Source organism: Sminthopsis crassicaudata, chromosome 3 (assembly GCF_048593235.1).
Source record: "Sminthopsis crassicaudata isolate SCR6 chromosome 3, ASM4859323v1, whole genome shotgun sequence".
NCBI classification, from domain to species: Eukaryota; Metazoa; Chordata; class Mammalia; order Dasyuromorphia; family Dasyuridae; genus Sminthopsis; species Sminthopsis crassicaudata.
The window spans coordinates 456,748,643-456,766,093 of record NC_133619.1 but is presented as its reverse complement, the minus strand read 5'-3'; the positions used below and the strand labels follow the sequence as shown (position 1 = coordinate 456,766,093).

At 34.5% G+C, this 17,451-nt stretch overlaps 1 protein-coding gene across 40 annotated transcripts in view; it reads right to left on the bottom strand.

The window, feature by feature from the left end:
* BAZ2B (bromodomain adjacent to zinc finger domain 2B) overlaps positions 1 to 17,211 on the bottom strand; it is a 322,506-nt gene extending 305,295 nt beyond the window's left edge. For 26 of the 40 annotated variants that reach the window (XM_074303330.1, XM_074303345.1, XM_074303337.1 and 23 more), the window contains exon 1: positions 16,726 to 17,081. The gene's annotated coding sequence lies outside the window, so the exon portion shown is untranslated. Of the gene's footprint in view, positions 1 to 16,455; positions 16,682 to 16,725 lie in introns of those variants that run through there. The other 14 variants (XM_074303358.1, XM_074303359.1, XM_074303367.1 and 11 more) reach the window with 8 other exon arrangements.
* Positions 17,212 to 17,451: the final 240 nt, after the last annotated feature.

The following is a 17,451-nucleotide window of genomic DNA, read 5'->3' as shown; positions in this document are numbered from 1 at the left end:
TTAATTTGACATTGCTGATACAAAAGAACAGATTATATTTGCAAAATGTTTTCTTCATAAAGTATTAGTATCGGATATTATTATCCCCATGTTAAAGAAAGTGCTTCCAAAAGTGTAACTGATTATCCCATGGGTGGGATTAGCCAGCAACAAAACTAGGATGGGGGAACACAGATTTCCAGACTTTTATATAGTTTTCTTCCCAGCAAACCATACTGCCTTTAGATTAAGGAAAAAAGATGATAATAAAAATTTTCTTAAGAATATTGAGTATATAGATAGTATATAGTAGTTAAACTACTGTTCTTAATTATTTTTAATGATAAATGCAAATTTAGAAAAGATGAAAGATCTGTATTTCTTTAATGTAATTTTTTCTTTCTCCTGTCTTTTAAATTGTTACTCAAAATTTTATTTTAAATGCTCTTTACAGATGTATTCTGATGGAAGTGGATATCTTCGACAAAGAGAAGATCTAATTCAGTTCCAATTGATCAGTGATGGATAGAATCAGCTACACCCAGAGAAGGAACACTGGGATTGAGTATAAACTGTTTGCATTTTTGTTTTTCTTCTCAGGTTATTTTTATCTTCTGAATCCAATTCTTCTTTTGCAACAAGAGAACTGTACGGTTCTGCACAAATATGTTGTATCTAGGATATACTATAACATATTAACATATATAAGACTGCCTGCCATCTAGGGGAGAAGATGGAGGGAGTGAAGGGAAAAAACTGGAACAGAAGTGAGTGATAATGTTGGGAATTCTATGTAATGGTTCATAGTCATCTCCCAGAGTTCTTTTGCTGGGCATAACTGGTTCAGTTCATTACTGCTCTATTGGAACTGATTTGGTTCATCTCATTGTTGAAAATGGCCACATCCATCAGAATTGATCATCATATAGTATTGTTGTTGAAGTATACAATGATCTCCTGGTCCTGCACATTTCACTCAGCATCAGTTCATGTAAGTCTCTCCAGGCCTTTCTGAAATCATCCTGTTGGTCATTTCTTACAGAACAATAATATTCCATCATATACCACAATTTATTTAGCCAATCTCCAATTGATGGGCATCCACATAGTTTCCGGTTTCTGCCCACCACAAGGGCTACCACAAACATTTTGGCACATACAGGTCCCTTTCCCTTCTTTAAAATCTCTTTGGGATATAAGCCCAGTACAGCACTGCTGGGTCAAAGGGTATGCACAGTTTGATAACTTTTTGGGCATAGTTCCAAATTAATGCAAGTACTTTTAAGGGACTTTGTTTTATATATATGACTTTCCAATTTAAATACTACAAGAAAATTTTTGAAATACTATTATATTTTTAAAAATTAAACAATTTTTAAAAATGTCTACTATAGGCTCACAAAATCTGTTGTGTCTTTGTTTGTTTTCTGATTTCCTAGGCTCACTCCAAGTTCCTTTTTTTATTTTTCATTTTTTAAAAACATGTAATATTTTATAATTTTCCCAATTACATGTTAAAAAAAACAAATGTAAAAAATTGACTTAAGTTTTGAGTTCTAAATTCTGTCCTCTTCTTCCCTTCCCATGCATTTGTGTATTATATATAAAAAAAAATTCTTTGTTTCTCTAATACTGTAAAATGTCCTAAATTATTTTGAAACTATATTATTCTTCAAATGAGTTGGACACCTTCATTCATATATAGAATGTCCCAAAAGTTTTAGTGAAGTTTTGAGCTATTAAATCTTTACTATCATAATAAATATAAGTCATTAAACCTTTATTGGTTTAAAACCGCACTAAGATTTTTGGACATCTAGTATGTGCTCATTAGTTCACTTTGTATTCTTTTTCTAAACCTTCTTCCAGACCACTTTCACAACTCCCTTCAAGATTTTACTCTAAATTCATTTTTCCACTAACTCCATCAGTACTTAGACATACCATTGTTCTTTTTAAAAATTATTCTTGTATTAGTAAGTGACAGATATTTATCAAATTCTTTTAAGTATAAGGCACTCTGCAAGATCCTATGGAAGTCCCCAATAGCTTACAATATGACTATAGGGGATAGACTGTGCCTGTATGAAAAGTTGTAAGAGAGTAGCATATTGTAACTGAATACCACAAGATTCAAAGGATGAGTGACACTGGTGCATTGGGTTAGAAAAGGTTTCAAAGGATGGAGTAGAATATGGATAAATGAAAGGTGGAAGGAAGACATTCCAAGAAGAGACCCCCCCCAAAAAAAAAAAGGATGTTTCTGGTAATGGGAGTTCTAGAGGAATAGTGGGTAGATCATGCTAGAGAAAAGTTCACATTAGTGAGAACTAGGAGATAAAATTCAAATTGCAAGTGCTCAGACTGTACAGGGTCTTGGATGCTACACTAAAGAGTTGAAGTTTTATTCTATAAGCAATGGGGAAATCACTGAAGGTTCTTTGAATAGGATTTTGGCACATGTAAAGAACTGGTTTTTGAAGATTGATCCAGCAGTGGTATATAGGAATAATAATAGATGGTTTTTATAGTACTTTAAGTTTTGCAAAACACTTTATGGAAGAAATTTTATTAGACACAAGAACCTTGTGAGGGAGGTACCAATAAGTATCATTAACATCATTTTATATAAAATAGAACTAGAGTTCAGAAAAATTAAGTGGCTGGCCTATAAACACAGTAATAAGTGTCGAGCAAAATGTAAAACAAGAACTCAAAATCCTGACTTTCAACCATACTCTGAAGGGGGATGAGAGAGAGAGATGGGGAAGGGAGGAGAGGAGAGAAGAGGAGAAGAAGAGAAGAGGAGAGGAAAGGAGAAGAGAGAGGACTGGGGAGGGGAAAAAGAAAGGGAAGAGGAGAGGGGAAGAAAAAGGAGATGAGAAGAGAGAAGTGGAACTATTTGAGAAAATGATAATAATAGCCTAAAATAAGAAAGGAGATGGCATTAGAAATATAAAAGAAGATATAGGTGAAAGACAAATTGACAGATGAACCAAAATGAAATAAGAGAGGAATAAACCAAGAGGAGTTAGGATGGTATCATGAAAGGAGAGAGCATTGTATCAGAAATCAGAAGAGTTCAACCAGTTTAACCAGTCTCAATCTGTTCAACTTTACTTCCCCCCCCCAAAAAAAAAAGAAACAAGGGCAGCTCTATGGCACAGAAGACAGAATGCCAGGCCTGGAACCAAAAAAACTAATTTTCCTGAGTTCAAATCCTTAGACACTGTGTGACCCAGAGCAAGTCACTTAACATTATTTGCCTCAGTTCTTCTGTAAAATGAGCTAGAGAAGGAAAAGGCAAACCATTCCAGTGGGTTTTTCCCCCCAAGAAAACCCCACATGGGTTCATGAAGAATCAAACACAACTGAAGTGACTAAACAATTAATTCCCTTCTTGTTGAGATAGAGGGCAACGGGTATGAAATACTATATATCACAATAAAAAAATTTTTTTTGATGTATTGGTGAGTTTGCTGACTAAACTTTTCTGCCTCTTAAAATATTTGTTATAATGAATGGCTCTCTAGAAGGAAAAGATAAAGGGATACATTAGATGTTAAAACAAAATTTATGAGTCCAACTATGTAATCAACTAAAGTCCTTCTCAATTCCAAAATTCTAATTCCTAAAACATACATAATACATGAAAATCTATACACATATACAAATATAAAAAGTATCTATCCAAATATGTCCACATTCATAGAAACAGAGATTGGTTTCAACATATGTTAATATACCAATACATATATACTTGAGGGTTGAAGCAGTATTGTGGAAAGAGACTGCCTAGAAATCAAGTCTTATCACAGGGACATAACAATTGCGTGACCCTAGAAAACTTACTGTACCTCTCAGTATCATAAGTAATTATTTAAAAGTATAAGACATTGACCTTTACTAGTGGAATTCCCTATCAGAAACCTTCCACACCTATCATATCACAGATCCAATTTTTAAAAAGTACATGTAGGCACATACAAGGTACCAATGTGTGTATAATGTTCTCCCCAGAATCAAGTACATTACAGAAAATACCATTGACAATAAAATTCCTTACATTTTTTTAAAAGTGTTTCTAGTGGCTCTATATCCCAAAGAGATCATAAAAAAAGGGAAAAGGACCCCACATATGCAAAAAAATTTGTAGCAGCACTTTTTTATAGTGGCAAGAAACTGAAAATTGAGCGGATGCCCATCACTTGGGGAATGGCTAAATAATTTATGGTATATGAATGTAATGAAATATGACTATTCTATAAAAAATGATGAGCAGGCTGATTTCAGAAAAGCTTGAAAAGACTTATATGCCAAGTGAAGTGAACAAAACCAAGAGAATATGTACAATACAGTAACAAGATCATATGATGATTAACTTGGCTCTTTTCAACAATGAGGTGATTCAAGGCAATTCCAGTAGACTTAAATTGGAAAGTGCTATCCACATCCAAAAGAACATGAAGACTGAATGTGGATCAAAGCATAGTAATTTCACCCTTTTTTTGTTGTTTCTGGTTTGTTTGTTTGCTTTTTTTTTTTTTTAATAGCTGGCATTTACTATGACCTTATCAACTTACTGAAAGCAACAAACACTAGTAACAATTTTTTATTTTTTGCTGTTAGCTTCCTAATTTTATAAACGTCATAACTATTAATAGACTGTGTCCATTAAACATCATAAAATTAATTTTCTTCCTTAGCTACTGGGTCATTTTTTTATTCTACTCATTTTAATCCCTACTTTCCTGTTCTCTGCTAGTTTCTCATTCATTTTCATAGTTCCTCTAATTTGAATTCAAATCTGGTCTCAGACATTTAGCAGCTATGTGGCTATATATACGTTACTTAACTATTTACTTCCAGTTCCTCATCTGTAAAATGAGTGAAGAAAATGCAGAGCACTTCAGTATCTTTGCTCAGACCACCCCAAATAGAGTCACAAAGAGCCAAATACAACTGAAATACAAAAAAAAGCTTCCTGACTCTAGACCCTGTACTAAATCCACTGGGTCAGCTAGAGCTGAGTTCAAATCCTGCCTTAGCCATTTATTAATGGTGTGACCCTGGACAAGTCAGTTAACTTCTCCATTTCAGTTCTGCTATCTGTAAAATAGGAATAATAACACTTATCTCAAAGTGGTAGTAAGAATCAAATGAGATAATATTTAAAGTACTTTGAGAAGCTTAAAAGTACAATTGAAATTCCTCTTCTTCTAAATTATAATCCTCAACTTGAGCTTCAGTTTTGTATTTATAGTCATTTTATAAGCTATTTTCACTTGGATGGCCCAGAAGCATCTTAAATTTGCAATTTTTAAAAATAATTCTTTTCTACTCAAGGATAATGAATGTATTTTAGCACAATTCTTATGTGTTAGTATCTCTTTTAAAAGATAAAGATATAAATCTGTATATGTTCCAACAAAGTTTCTACATATATATGTCTAGTAATTTAGTCATCAATGAAATAGACCTCAACAGCAATATTAACACATGTATGTGTATATATAATGAATATACAGAATACTACCTCTCAAAATTTAAAATATTTTCAAAGAGTTGTCTAGTCCTCACATATGAATAATTCATAAAACTGGAGTGTCTTTTGTCTTTATACTTTGTTGATAAATACCTTGGAAACATATACAGATCAAACTAGGAAGTCTTTGCCAATTTAACAGGAACATTTACATGACTTTACATACTGATATGCATTTTAAAAGATCCCAAATCAGATTACAAACTGTTCACATAATAATTCACTTCTGAAATGCAGCCACTATTAATTAGAAGTTCAACAGTCATTTGGCATACAACATATTTTATGAGAATAAGAATAGTGAAATTGTAGCCACAAATATAGGCACTCATTCTCACTTAACTGCCTTCCCTCTTTTCAAAGCCCTACTCCTACCTTTCTGCTCCATACAAGGCAACTAAAACATTACTACATTCTTTATAACAAATATCTTCATTTATGATTTTTGGCAGAGCACCTGTGAAAAACAGGCCTAGTACCCAAACAAACAAAAATCACTTTGATTTATTGGCCAAAGGTACTACAGATTCATTTCCTGGACTAGTTGTGTACACTACCAAAAACTCTCTAATTCATATCTCAAATAGCAAGGTGTGAATACAGTTATTTCCTTATTCCAATTGTGCAAATTTTAAGAACTTTCTAGAAAAATTAAATAACACAGGACTAAGATTATGAAGGGGAAAAAGCAAGTTACACTACTTTTCACAAGATTTCTATTTTGTAACAAGACTCCTATTAATTACATTTAAAAAGATGCCTTAAAATTGTTTTTCTCTACCTTCTATCATCATCTACCTTGTGACAATACTTCCTTTAATTTGTTTCCTTACAAAATAAAGTAAAATGGTTTGACTCTAGTATGATACTGACTGATTTCTACTCAATGTGCTAAAGCTAACTACCCAGAAGGGGAAATAAGACACTTGTTTGCTTCTATAATCCTTTGCCTTGAAAGTTTCTCAGTGTTTGTTTCAGCTATTTAACATGGGTTTTACTGCTGCATCAATTTATTTTAATAATCCTCTTCCCTATGAAAGTGTACCATCATGCTATTATGATCAGATTGCAACACTCAGAATCAGGGGACACCTGGATTTGAACTCTACCTCTAATACATGCTTAGCTTTATGATCATGGGCAATTCACTTAACCTGTCTCTATTTAACTCATCTCTAAAACACCTCTATAACATCTACTTCAAAAAGTTATTATAGAACTGTAATAATAATTATTGCTAACATTTATGTAGCACTTTAAGACTTGCAAAGTACTTTACAAATATTCATTTTATCTTCACAATAACCTGTGCTATAACTGAGGCAGACAGAGGTTAAGTGACTTGTCTAGAATCAGAAAGCTAATATCTAAGAGCAGATTTGAACTCAGGTCTTCTTCACTCCACATTATTTGTTGCACCACCTAGTTGCCTCTAACATCTAAATCAGATACTATTATGAATACTGGATAATGTAAATATGACTTCTTTAAATATGTAGATACTTTTAAATCTTCTGTATATATACCATTTTCTTTTGTTTCAAAATTACTCATACCTCCTATCGTGCTTTACATTTTTAAAACCTTTTAAGAAATTCAAAGTGCTTTGAGAGCAAATATTTACTACTTTATTGCAAATGATAAATAGAAAACCCGAGTTGTTCCTGACTCCATACTAAAAGTTTGCTGTCTTCAGACATAGCATTCAATAATATTTTTTAAATTTACATTTTGAGGGGCAGTTAGGTGATGCAGTAGATAGAGCACCAGCCCTGACGTCAGGAAGACCTGAGTTCAAATGTGGCCTCAGACACTTAATACTTCCTAACTGTGACTCTGGATAAGTCACTTAACTCCAATTGCCTCAGGAAAAAAATTAAATAAATTCACATTTTGAGTTTCTTCCAAACATTTCCTTTTTGGAAGAAAGGGGTGGGTCACTACTTGGTAATTAACCACAAAGCAGTATCACAGTTTTTAATAGTGGGGACTGCCATTTGCTGCTTCTCATTGCTCCATTATTTGGTCCAGTTAGTTTGCTGGCTCTTCATCACTATATCCAAAGGTAGAGGCAGATGAGTGGAAACCTGTCATTCATCTCGGATCAGAAATGATTCTTCCACCTTCCTGGAAACCCCCATCAAAGAATAGGACTCAGAAGTTCCCTGTTGTATCATAAACTCTTTTTAGCAGTGATCTTAATAAGGGCAAAAAATAAATGAATGGTCTCACTTAAAACTGATGACCTAATTGCATTGAGCAGAATGGATAGTCAGCTATTTCAAGCCGATTCCCACAAATTTACCTATAGTTGTATGCTTGAATTTGACTGTCTGATATCTTCTAGGGACACTCAGGTTGTCAATGTTAAATAAAGCAAAGGGGAAAAAGAACTTACTCTGTGAAATGGAAGGGAGAGAACTGACTTCAGAAGGGTTGAAAATAATCTTGAATGGTACTTGGTCACAATGCCAACTTCTTTGTTTGGTAGTGTGGTATGGTATAAGGAATGAGGATTTTTAATTAGGGACCTAGATTTGAATCCCTTGCAAAATTAACTTGTCTGGGATGCGATTATCTCATCTGTAAAAAATAGATGGACTAAAATGATTTATAAGGTTCTATCAGTCTATAAATAATAATAAAATGATATTTCACATCTGAAGACAGAGTGGTTGTATTTCCTATATTCCACTCAAATTAGGATTTTCAGCATTCAAAAATTTTAAATTAATGCATAGATGTATTAGTTCTACTAGTTCCAAATGTTACCCTTTTAAACAATCACTTTTAAACACTTTTTAAAAAAAGGCCATTATATTATCCTATAGTATAGCCAATTTTTTATTCTCCATAGTAATAAGAATGAACTGAAATCCACACATAATCCAAATATCTCACATCAGCAAAAAGTTTCAAGCTTCTCTTCATCACACTTGTCAACAAACTATTTCACTGTACCTGCCCAACAAGGATTAAAACCAGTTCATTTAGACTTCACCTCTCTTTATTTCCCAAACTATTCTTGGTAGGAATGCTAAAAGACCATAAAATAAACAAAAGAAAACCCACCAAAAGACATAAAGGTAATGCGTAGATTCACAAACTAAATAAAAGTCTTTAATAATCAAGAATTGACAATACATAGTTATGATCTTCTACAACACAAAGCTGAAACAGAGATTTTTGTCCTTTAATAACCTCTAAATTTATTATTTAGACAAAAAAGTAACCCATCAGGTAGATTGATTTCAGCTATATATTATGTGATATTACCAACACATCCAGCTATTTGTGAAGCTAAGAAAGAATAAAATGCACTCTAACCACTCATACTCAACCTTGAAGTACTGAAAGGCACTTCATCATCCAGTGTAGTTAGAAGCAAATACACACACATATGATATTGTAAAGGCACCTCTGTGAAGTTGTATGTCATAATTTATTATCACTAGGTATTCACCTATTTTGGCTCACACAAATCAAGGCATTATCACCCTGTGATTACATCAAGCATTGCTAAAATGATATTTAGCACTTTCTTCTTCCACTCTTTGCATCCAAAGCTTTGGGATATAAGTAAGCATCTTTCACTGGTTCTTTCTCTGCTTCTATGTGGAAAATCCAACCTTATGGATAGATCAGCTTGGGATTCTCCATTCAGGTACCACTGAAAATGTGTCTATGCTTAACACTCCAGGGACTCTGCCCCAAACCTGGTAAAATGTGAAGGTTTCTTATAAAATAATTTCACAAGAATCACAGGCTGCTATATAGCCATTGGTTGATTAAAATACATCTGTCAGCTGTTGATTTTCCTTTGACAAAACCCATTATAAAATATATTGTCAGTGTTCTATACATTATAAGTACTAGCATTCTATTATCTATCAGGTGACTTTGTTTTTTAGGGTAATATTTTTTGTTTTTGTTTTTGCTATTACTTAAAATTGTGAATAGATAGCAAAGTATACACATCTTCAACATTGCTCAATAACTTATTTATGGATAAAACTAGAATGATATCAAAATATTACATAATTTGGAGCTTTATAATTGTATATTATTTTCTCATCAGAAAATGAAGTTTAGGGTGTCACTGCTGATACCTTACATTTATTCAAAGGCCTTCCTTAATCATATTGTTTAGTATTTAGTTAAAATTAAATATTTTAAATTGAAGCCATTTTATGTTGCAAGGGCAGCTAAAAGAAAAGGTTTCTGTAGCAGCAGTGACCAGATTTTAAATGCAGGTAGATCAATAAAAATAAAAAAAAAAAAAAGAAAGAAAGAAAAAGAAGAAACAACCACCAAGCACAAGGCTCCATGTGTGAGTGGAATGGTTTATAATAGCTTGCAAATGACTATGTGCTTGCTGTAACCAGCTGTTCTTAAATTATGAATATGCAACCAATTCATGTTAAAGCCAAATCCCAGCACTATTTCTACAGAGAAATCCCAGTAGTTTTGCTTGTTCTACATGTTAGCTCTGTTAAGGATACAAATAGCAGTAAGCTTCCGAACAAATAGGACCAAACTATTGGCATTTCATGCACTAGGTCCATTATCACAGCAGGGGATGTCAATCACTGGAACATTCCTATAACAGCTCAGGCAATATGACAATGATCTCCTAGAAAAAAAAAATCAAAATCTCTGCAGTGTACTCAAAGTCCCTCTCTGCCAACCTAATTCTTTTTTTGCTTCAGCCAATCAGATTGTTAGTCCTGACCTACTAGAAGACTTGCATCAAGCTTCAAACATTTAAAAACATCAATCATAAAAACAAAGACAGGACATTGAATTATACAGTATTAACCTCCAGGGTTTGCATACAAAGACCTTAGATTTATTTATGTCCCAGCCCGTTAAGAGCTTCAGTACACCGTTCTTTACACCAAACTGGCTGCCAATTTGATGAACCTCTCTGCCCTCAGCAGGAGTGCAGCGTCTTTGATTAATGAGTGCATGCTTGTGGAAAAGTGTAAGAACAGAAAACAGGATAAAAACACACAATTATGTCTCTACATATCTGATGTATGAATGCAATTATTATCTTCAAGCCTGATTTCTTTTTTATAAGAAGTGAAAACTCCTTTTCTTAAAATCACTTTCAGAACTATGCCTACAGTAACTTAAATGTTATTTTATAAAGCATGTTTAATTTGCTAAAGAAGTATTTGAAAACAAAAAACACATAATAAAATGCTACATATTAATGAAACCACTGTTTTAAAATGTAAAAATTAGGATTTTTTTAAAATAATGGAAATAATCATATGCAAAAACATATTTTTGAATCCTAAGATAAAGGTCATATTGTCCACTTAGATTTCTACCAAATGCAATAGATTAAAGAGTCTTGAAATTTAAAAGTACACTATGTTTCCTTTTGTTCCATTACCTTATCAAAATGAGAATGAAATCTTTCACTCAATTTGTTTCCTAACAAATTGACTAAATTAATAATCAGTTTGGATTGCTTCTAAAATTACACCCCATGTTCAACTTAACAATATCAGAATTATCTAAACTCTATATCTTAAACTCTATCATAACACTACAAATTCAGCAGTGATAAATATTAAAATAGATCCTAACTTCTTATATAAAATTAAAATCAGCTCTTCCTCTTCCAGATAGAAGATAACACCAATCTTTACTGCAAAAAGGATATTAATGAAACCATGCTTATTAACAAGGTTTATGATTCTGCCATTAAATATTGTTTCAAAGTTTACAGACTAATAGGGAAAATTTATAAATGAAAGTTTAATGTTCTTAATGAGTCTTTCTTTTTAAAAAGATAATGACATAAGAAAACCAACATTCAAAAATGTAAGCTTGCTAAACTGATAAATAATAATTAAGTATAACTTTCATTTTGCAAGTTCATAACAGATTCTTCTCTCTACAGAAAATATTCAGCATGAGTCCTTTAAATAGCAAGTTCTAGTGTATTTAAAAAATGGTTTGACAAGAATTTGATTTATGTCTATCATAGCTATCATAGCTAACAAATAAAATTTTAAGCACTTGAAAATATATAGGTAATTTAAAAATCATATTTTAAATATGGTAACATAGTTTGCTATTCTAAAGAAATTGTATAGCTATTTATTAGAGTGAGGGTATATACACTTGTATTTAAAACTTTAGTTTTAAAGTACTTTTCTTTAAAGTTTCTCTATGCATATGACATAAGAAAAATTCAATTCTGAAGTTATGTACAAAGATATGACTAAAATTTGTTAAAGTTTGCCATACCTTTTTATAGGAACAATGCTATTTAATATTACTGCCAAAGAATACATGTAGTCCTATGAATTTTATCAATTAGGAAAAGTCTTTTTTATTTACATGCCAAAAAAAAGTATAATACAAATATTGACTAGAAAATATTCTTCACTTTGCGGATTATATCACATGATATTTCTAATGAAGTTTTTGGTTAGCTCATCTTAACTATCAAATATCATTTTTAAAATTATTTATTTTTTTGAGCTCAGCCTGTGTTGAACTTATCAGTTTTTACTCACCCCCAAAAGAAAACATAAACACATTGACCATACAATAGGCAAATGGGTAACATTACATTGATAAGATTATATGATAATAATTTAATATTAAAACTATCAACAAAAATCAGTAATAAGATGAAAAATGTCTATAACCAATAAATGACTACTTTTTAAACTAAAATTACCCTTTACAAAAAAAGACTTTTATGAAAGATCAATTAAATCAATAAATCGACATTCACTAAGTGGAAAGGAATATTATTTTGAGCCTAAAATAAAAAATGCTTGCTTTTATTTTTAATCTCTTGCTTTAAAATTTTTATTTTGAAAAGTATATGTAATCTTTAAAAAATATACAACTAGATAAACTGTTCTTTAAGCAACCAAGTATGATGGGAATCATTAAATCTTTATGATGTAATTTTATTTGGGGGACAAAGTTACCATATCAGCTTTTTTTGTACTTCATGGCATTTCTCCTTTTGGCATGTCTAGGTCAACAACCAAGAATCTATAGTCTCAAAACCCTTACTACAAGAAAACTATAAACCTAAAAGCAATCAAGTCCTACCGCGTCCTTTCACTAATTCAAGGGGATCAGACAGAAAGCATGAACTTTCTTGCAACTGTGATATTCTACATCTTGTGTAGGAACACAAAAGTAGCAACAAAGACATTAACAATTGCAGTTCAAGCTGGGAGTGACTGTTCTGTTTCAATTCAATGACACCACTAATGGCTTCTTAGCAGCTCCATGAAATCAACCAGCTGTCAAGTTGATGCATCAGAAGGAACAGTTACGCACTCCCATAAGAAAAAGCAACACATCAGGATGTTTGGCAAAACATCTGCTCCTTTACACTGCAGTTCTATAATAAACATGCAAACAAAGAAATGGGAGAAAGGGCAATAGAATTAAAATTCCAAGGTTTCTATTACAATCTTATGTGCATTTTAAATAAATGTCATATAAAACTAAAAACATAATTCTAAAGTGTGGAATACTTTACTAAATACATTTTTAAAAAAGAAAGCCCAACACAAAGAAATATTCAACCAGTGATTCCTTTGATAAGGCTATGTTCCACTACTCAGTTTCTCCTTTCCCAAAACCTTCCCATCAACCCACAAATATATACCAAAACTATCAAAAATATTTTAGTGACTTTATGCTATGCCTATTTAATTAAAAAAAAAAGTTGTGTAATTTTATTATAAATGGGATTTACTAAACCAATGAAGCATTATATTAAAATGTTCCTCTGGAACATAAAACAACCCTTTAAAGATAATACTGGTGGGGAAATAGAATGGCCAAGGAAAGGAGATATCAGGATTAGAATCTAAAATAATTTAAATAATATAGAAAGACACTTTAGAGAGGATAGATCTGTTAGTATCACAGGGCATTTGGCTTAACAAGCATGAACTTTAAAGATTTTATTTCTCAAATAGCAAAATAATAGTTGTGTTTGAACCTCAAAAAGAAAATACCTACATCTACTTTTCTTAGCCATTATATGAATTCAACATATTGGTTAAGTTCTCAAATATACCTTTATATTTTTGTATGTGATTAATATTGCCTTATTTACAATACAAGTACACAAAAGAGTATTATTTGTCAGATTCACTTTAGAACATTTTAAAACTGAAAGAATTTGTTGTAAAACATCATTTCTCATTTCTGAAACCTAGAACTCTCTTAATGTCTGAATTATTGATTATGCAGCACTGTGACAATAATATTCCCAGTGTTTACAATAGGTGTGAGACATCAAATATACTTAACTACCATTTTCTTAAACTGCTTATCCTCTGTTGCTCACCATTTATAATCTGCCAAATCTTCTAGTCCTTTGTTGCATGTATAATTTAGAACCATCTGTTCTATGTGCTTTTAACTATTTAAACATTTTCATCTACCTAAGATTCACATAACTGGCAGACATTCAATTCTGAAAAAGCTTTCTAAAGTATTTTAAATAAAGCAAATTCCAAGGTAAATAGCTGAATTGTGTTAACCCAAAAGTAAGCTGCCTACATAAACATAAAAATATAACACATGCATCATATGTTTTTATGTGTTGAAAAAATCCTTTTAATGCACTTAGAATTGTTCCTATTAGCTTCTATGACTTAATTGTAGTCAATGTTTTCTCCAACCCTGAAGACAAAGAGAATGCAAATTAAATACAGACAGTTTCACGTCCTTGTTAGAGGAGATGTAAATATGCTGACTGCAAAACCTAGCATGACAAAATGACTAAAGGAGATTGAAATCTATTTTTTTTTCATTCTATTTACTCTACCTATTATTTACGAAGTACTCAGTGTTTCATTAAGTTTGTCATGTGACCCAGCAGAACTTTTATGAGATGAAAAAGTATCTATTGTAGAGAAGTAAATTTTCAAAGAACAGTACCTTTTATTGTTTTCCTTTTCACAATGGCTGACATAGACCTTATAGCCAGGGGTGATAGGGAATCTTTTAAAATCAATTTTGCCTTTTGTATGAAAACTATCTGCATTTTGCCAACCACAAAACTTAGTATCTAGAAGTAAAACAAACATTACCTACTATCTCCAGTTACTTTTTATACTTCTAAAATAGAATCAGTGTAAATCATTACAAAAATTAAATCGGACATAACACGTTTAATATTGGCTAAAATGTCAAAAGAAAAAATGAGATTGGAAATAAAAGATTTAAATTTTGGCACTTGTCAGTAAACCAGTCTAGCTGTTTTTAGTTTGTTTCAAAGAATAAACATTATTTTAGAAAGCAAGAATAGATATATATACTATTAAAAATAACAAAGGACAGAAAAAAATCCCTCAAAATACTATATATACTCCACCTGTTACCAAAAATTAAAAAAAAATAATTTTCAAGCTTCAGTTTGAGGGGCTGAGTAAGGCTTTTTGTTTTTTGCTCTTTTTAGTTTTTTCTTTCTTTCTTTTTTTAAAGGAAGTTGGACAGGAGATGGGATGACAAATATTTTTTAAAGCATACACGACCACCCCAACTTTATCCTCGAAGTTACACAACTCTTTAAAAAGGGAGGGGGACAGATTTTAAAGGGGGGAACCACTCTGGGAAAAAATTCTCTTAAACTTTATATGACGTCACTTGTTCCCGTAACGTTTCCTAAACTTTGAGCCTCATCCATACACACTTTGTGCTTTTCCAAATGTCCTTCCCCCTCCTCCAAAATAAAAGGAGAGACTTGGGAATAAAAATTGCCCAAGATGGCGAAAGGCTTGTTGTTTAGAGGGCAGAAAAAAATGGAGGATATTGTAATATACACAAAGGGATAAATTTCAACAACTCGGCCAAGGGCTGCAGCTGCTTCTCTCTTTATAAGGAAGCAACACACAAAAGATAAATACAGAGGGGAGAGAGAGAGAAAAGACAGAGAGAAAATGAAGAAAAATCCCCAACAGCGGGGCCGGCTCTCTGCTCCCTTCAAACACCTCCTTTCCGACGACCAAATCTAGGGTAACTGGAACTCCCGCATCTCTCCAAATGAAAATGTTTTTGAGTGTGGGGAGCGGGGAGAGGGGGGAGGCGGTTAAGGAAGGAGAAAGCTGGGGAAAGAGTTGAGAGCTTAAGATCTTGGCCAGCCAGGAAATAGTGGGAGATTAGAGACGCACACCCAGACAACAGCGTAGAGAAGGAAGGCAAAGCTCCTCTAACCTTCCGCATCCAGACACATTGCCTCCCCCCACCCTCACCCCCGGGACCCCCGTCCCACCTGGCCCCCGACCCCACGGCACCGGCTGTAAACCACAGCCCCAGATACCCCAGGAGAGGAGGGCGAATGGAGGCACAGAGCTGGAGAGGCCCATCGCGGGAGGTGGGGCTCGAGGGGGGGGTGGGCAGGCTGGAACAGCGAAACAATCCTGGAGGGGAGGGGGCTAGGGCAGCTAGGAGGCGCACAGGGCACGGGGGAGGAAAGGAAGAGGGTATCTTGGAAACTGCCCCCACTGAGAGGGGCCGAAGGCGGCATTAGCAGCACAACCACAGAGGGTTGTTTTCCAGGATGAGACAAACTGTTGGTGCGGCCCGAACGAAAGCAAACCCCCGGGAACCGAAGAAGAGGCGCCCGGGGGAAGCTAGGGCAGCGGCCGGCACAAAGGAGACGTAGTAGCCAGGGTTTGCCGGGGGACTCAGTAACCCGCTGGCATTCTCCGCCGCAGCCGGGACCGGCCTTCCTAAGACTGGAATCCCCTACCCACTACCCCCAAACCCCGAACGGTTGCCGCTAGAAATAAAGTTTAAATTCGCCTGGGACCCGCGTTCGCCCCCTCCCCCATCTCACACAACCCCAGGATCTCTAGCCCGTCCTACACCGTCCCCTAAACTCCAAGCGGGACCCCTCCAAACCACCCATCCACCCCACTAACCAGCAGCACAACAAAGAGCTAACGCCGAGCAGCCGAGGGTAAACAGCAGCAGCAGAAGCAGCAGCAGCAGCAGCAGCAACGAGCGCCGGCCAAGACGGGCCACTCCGGAGTCTTCCCCATTCGCACTAGAATAGTTTCTCTTTCTCTGCGGCGACCCGACGTTACAGACATGGGGAATCACCAGCCTTGCCACCACCACCCTCACCCCCTCCCTTCCAGGCCCCCTCGCTTGCCACCCCTCCTTCCCCACACCAGGGGCTTTTAACTCACCTTGAGTTTCGAACTGGGTGGGAGTCGCTGTGGATGGATTCGTTTGGGTTATTTTTCCCCCTTCCCTATCCGGAAGATCCAGAAGGTTACGATTTTTTGTTTTGTTTTGTTTTTGGTAACCTCCACCCCTTTCCTTATTACTCTAGTTGATTTTTATAAGGGAAAAAAAAAAGTACAAAGAGTTGAAATGGAGGTGAGAGTTGCGATAATGAAAGCCTTTCCCCCCACCTCTCTCCCTCCTTCTCAGTCTTCCTTCTCTCCGGTTAGTTCCTCCCTAGCAGCAGATTGAAGTAGGAGATGATTCTTCTCAAGGTTTGTTCAGCGGCTTCACTTCTAGGCGAAAGCTTCATGAACCAAAAGTGACGTCAACCAGCAAGGCTTCTCTCTCTCCTCGCTCTCTCTTGCTCTCTCTCCCTCTCCCTCTCCCCTCTCTCCCTCTCTCTCTCTCTCTCCCTCTCTCTCTCTCTTTCCCCTCTCTCTCCTCTCTCTAACAATGAAAGTTGCTGTTAACAAGGGGAAAAGAGAGACAGAAGAGAGGGAATTGTTTATATCATTTCAGTTCTAATAATAAATGACCTATCAGAGTTCTTAAAGAAGCAATGGGAGGGAAGTACATTCTTCCTATCAAGTCCACTGTATCTTTGAGTTTGCACCATCCTTAGCTTTTGGAAAAGTTAGAAAAGTTTTGTTTTGTTATGTTTTGTTTTTAAAGGAGAGGGTGTGAAA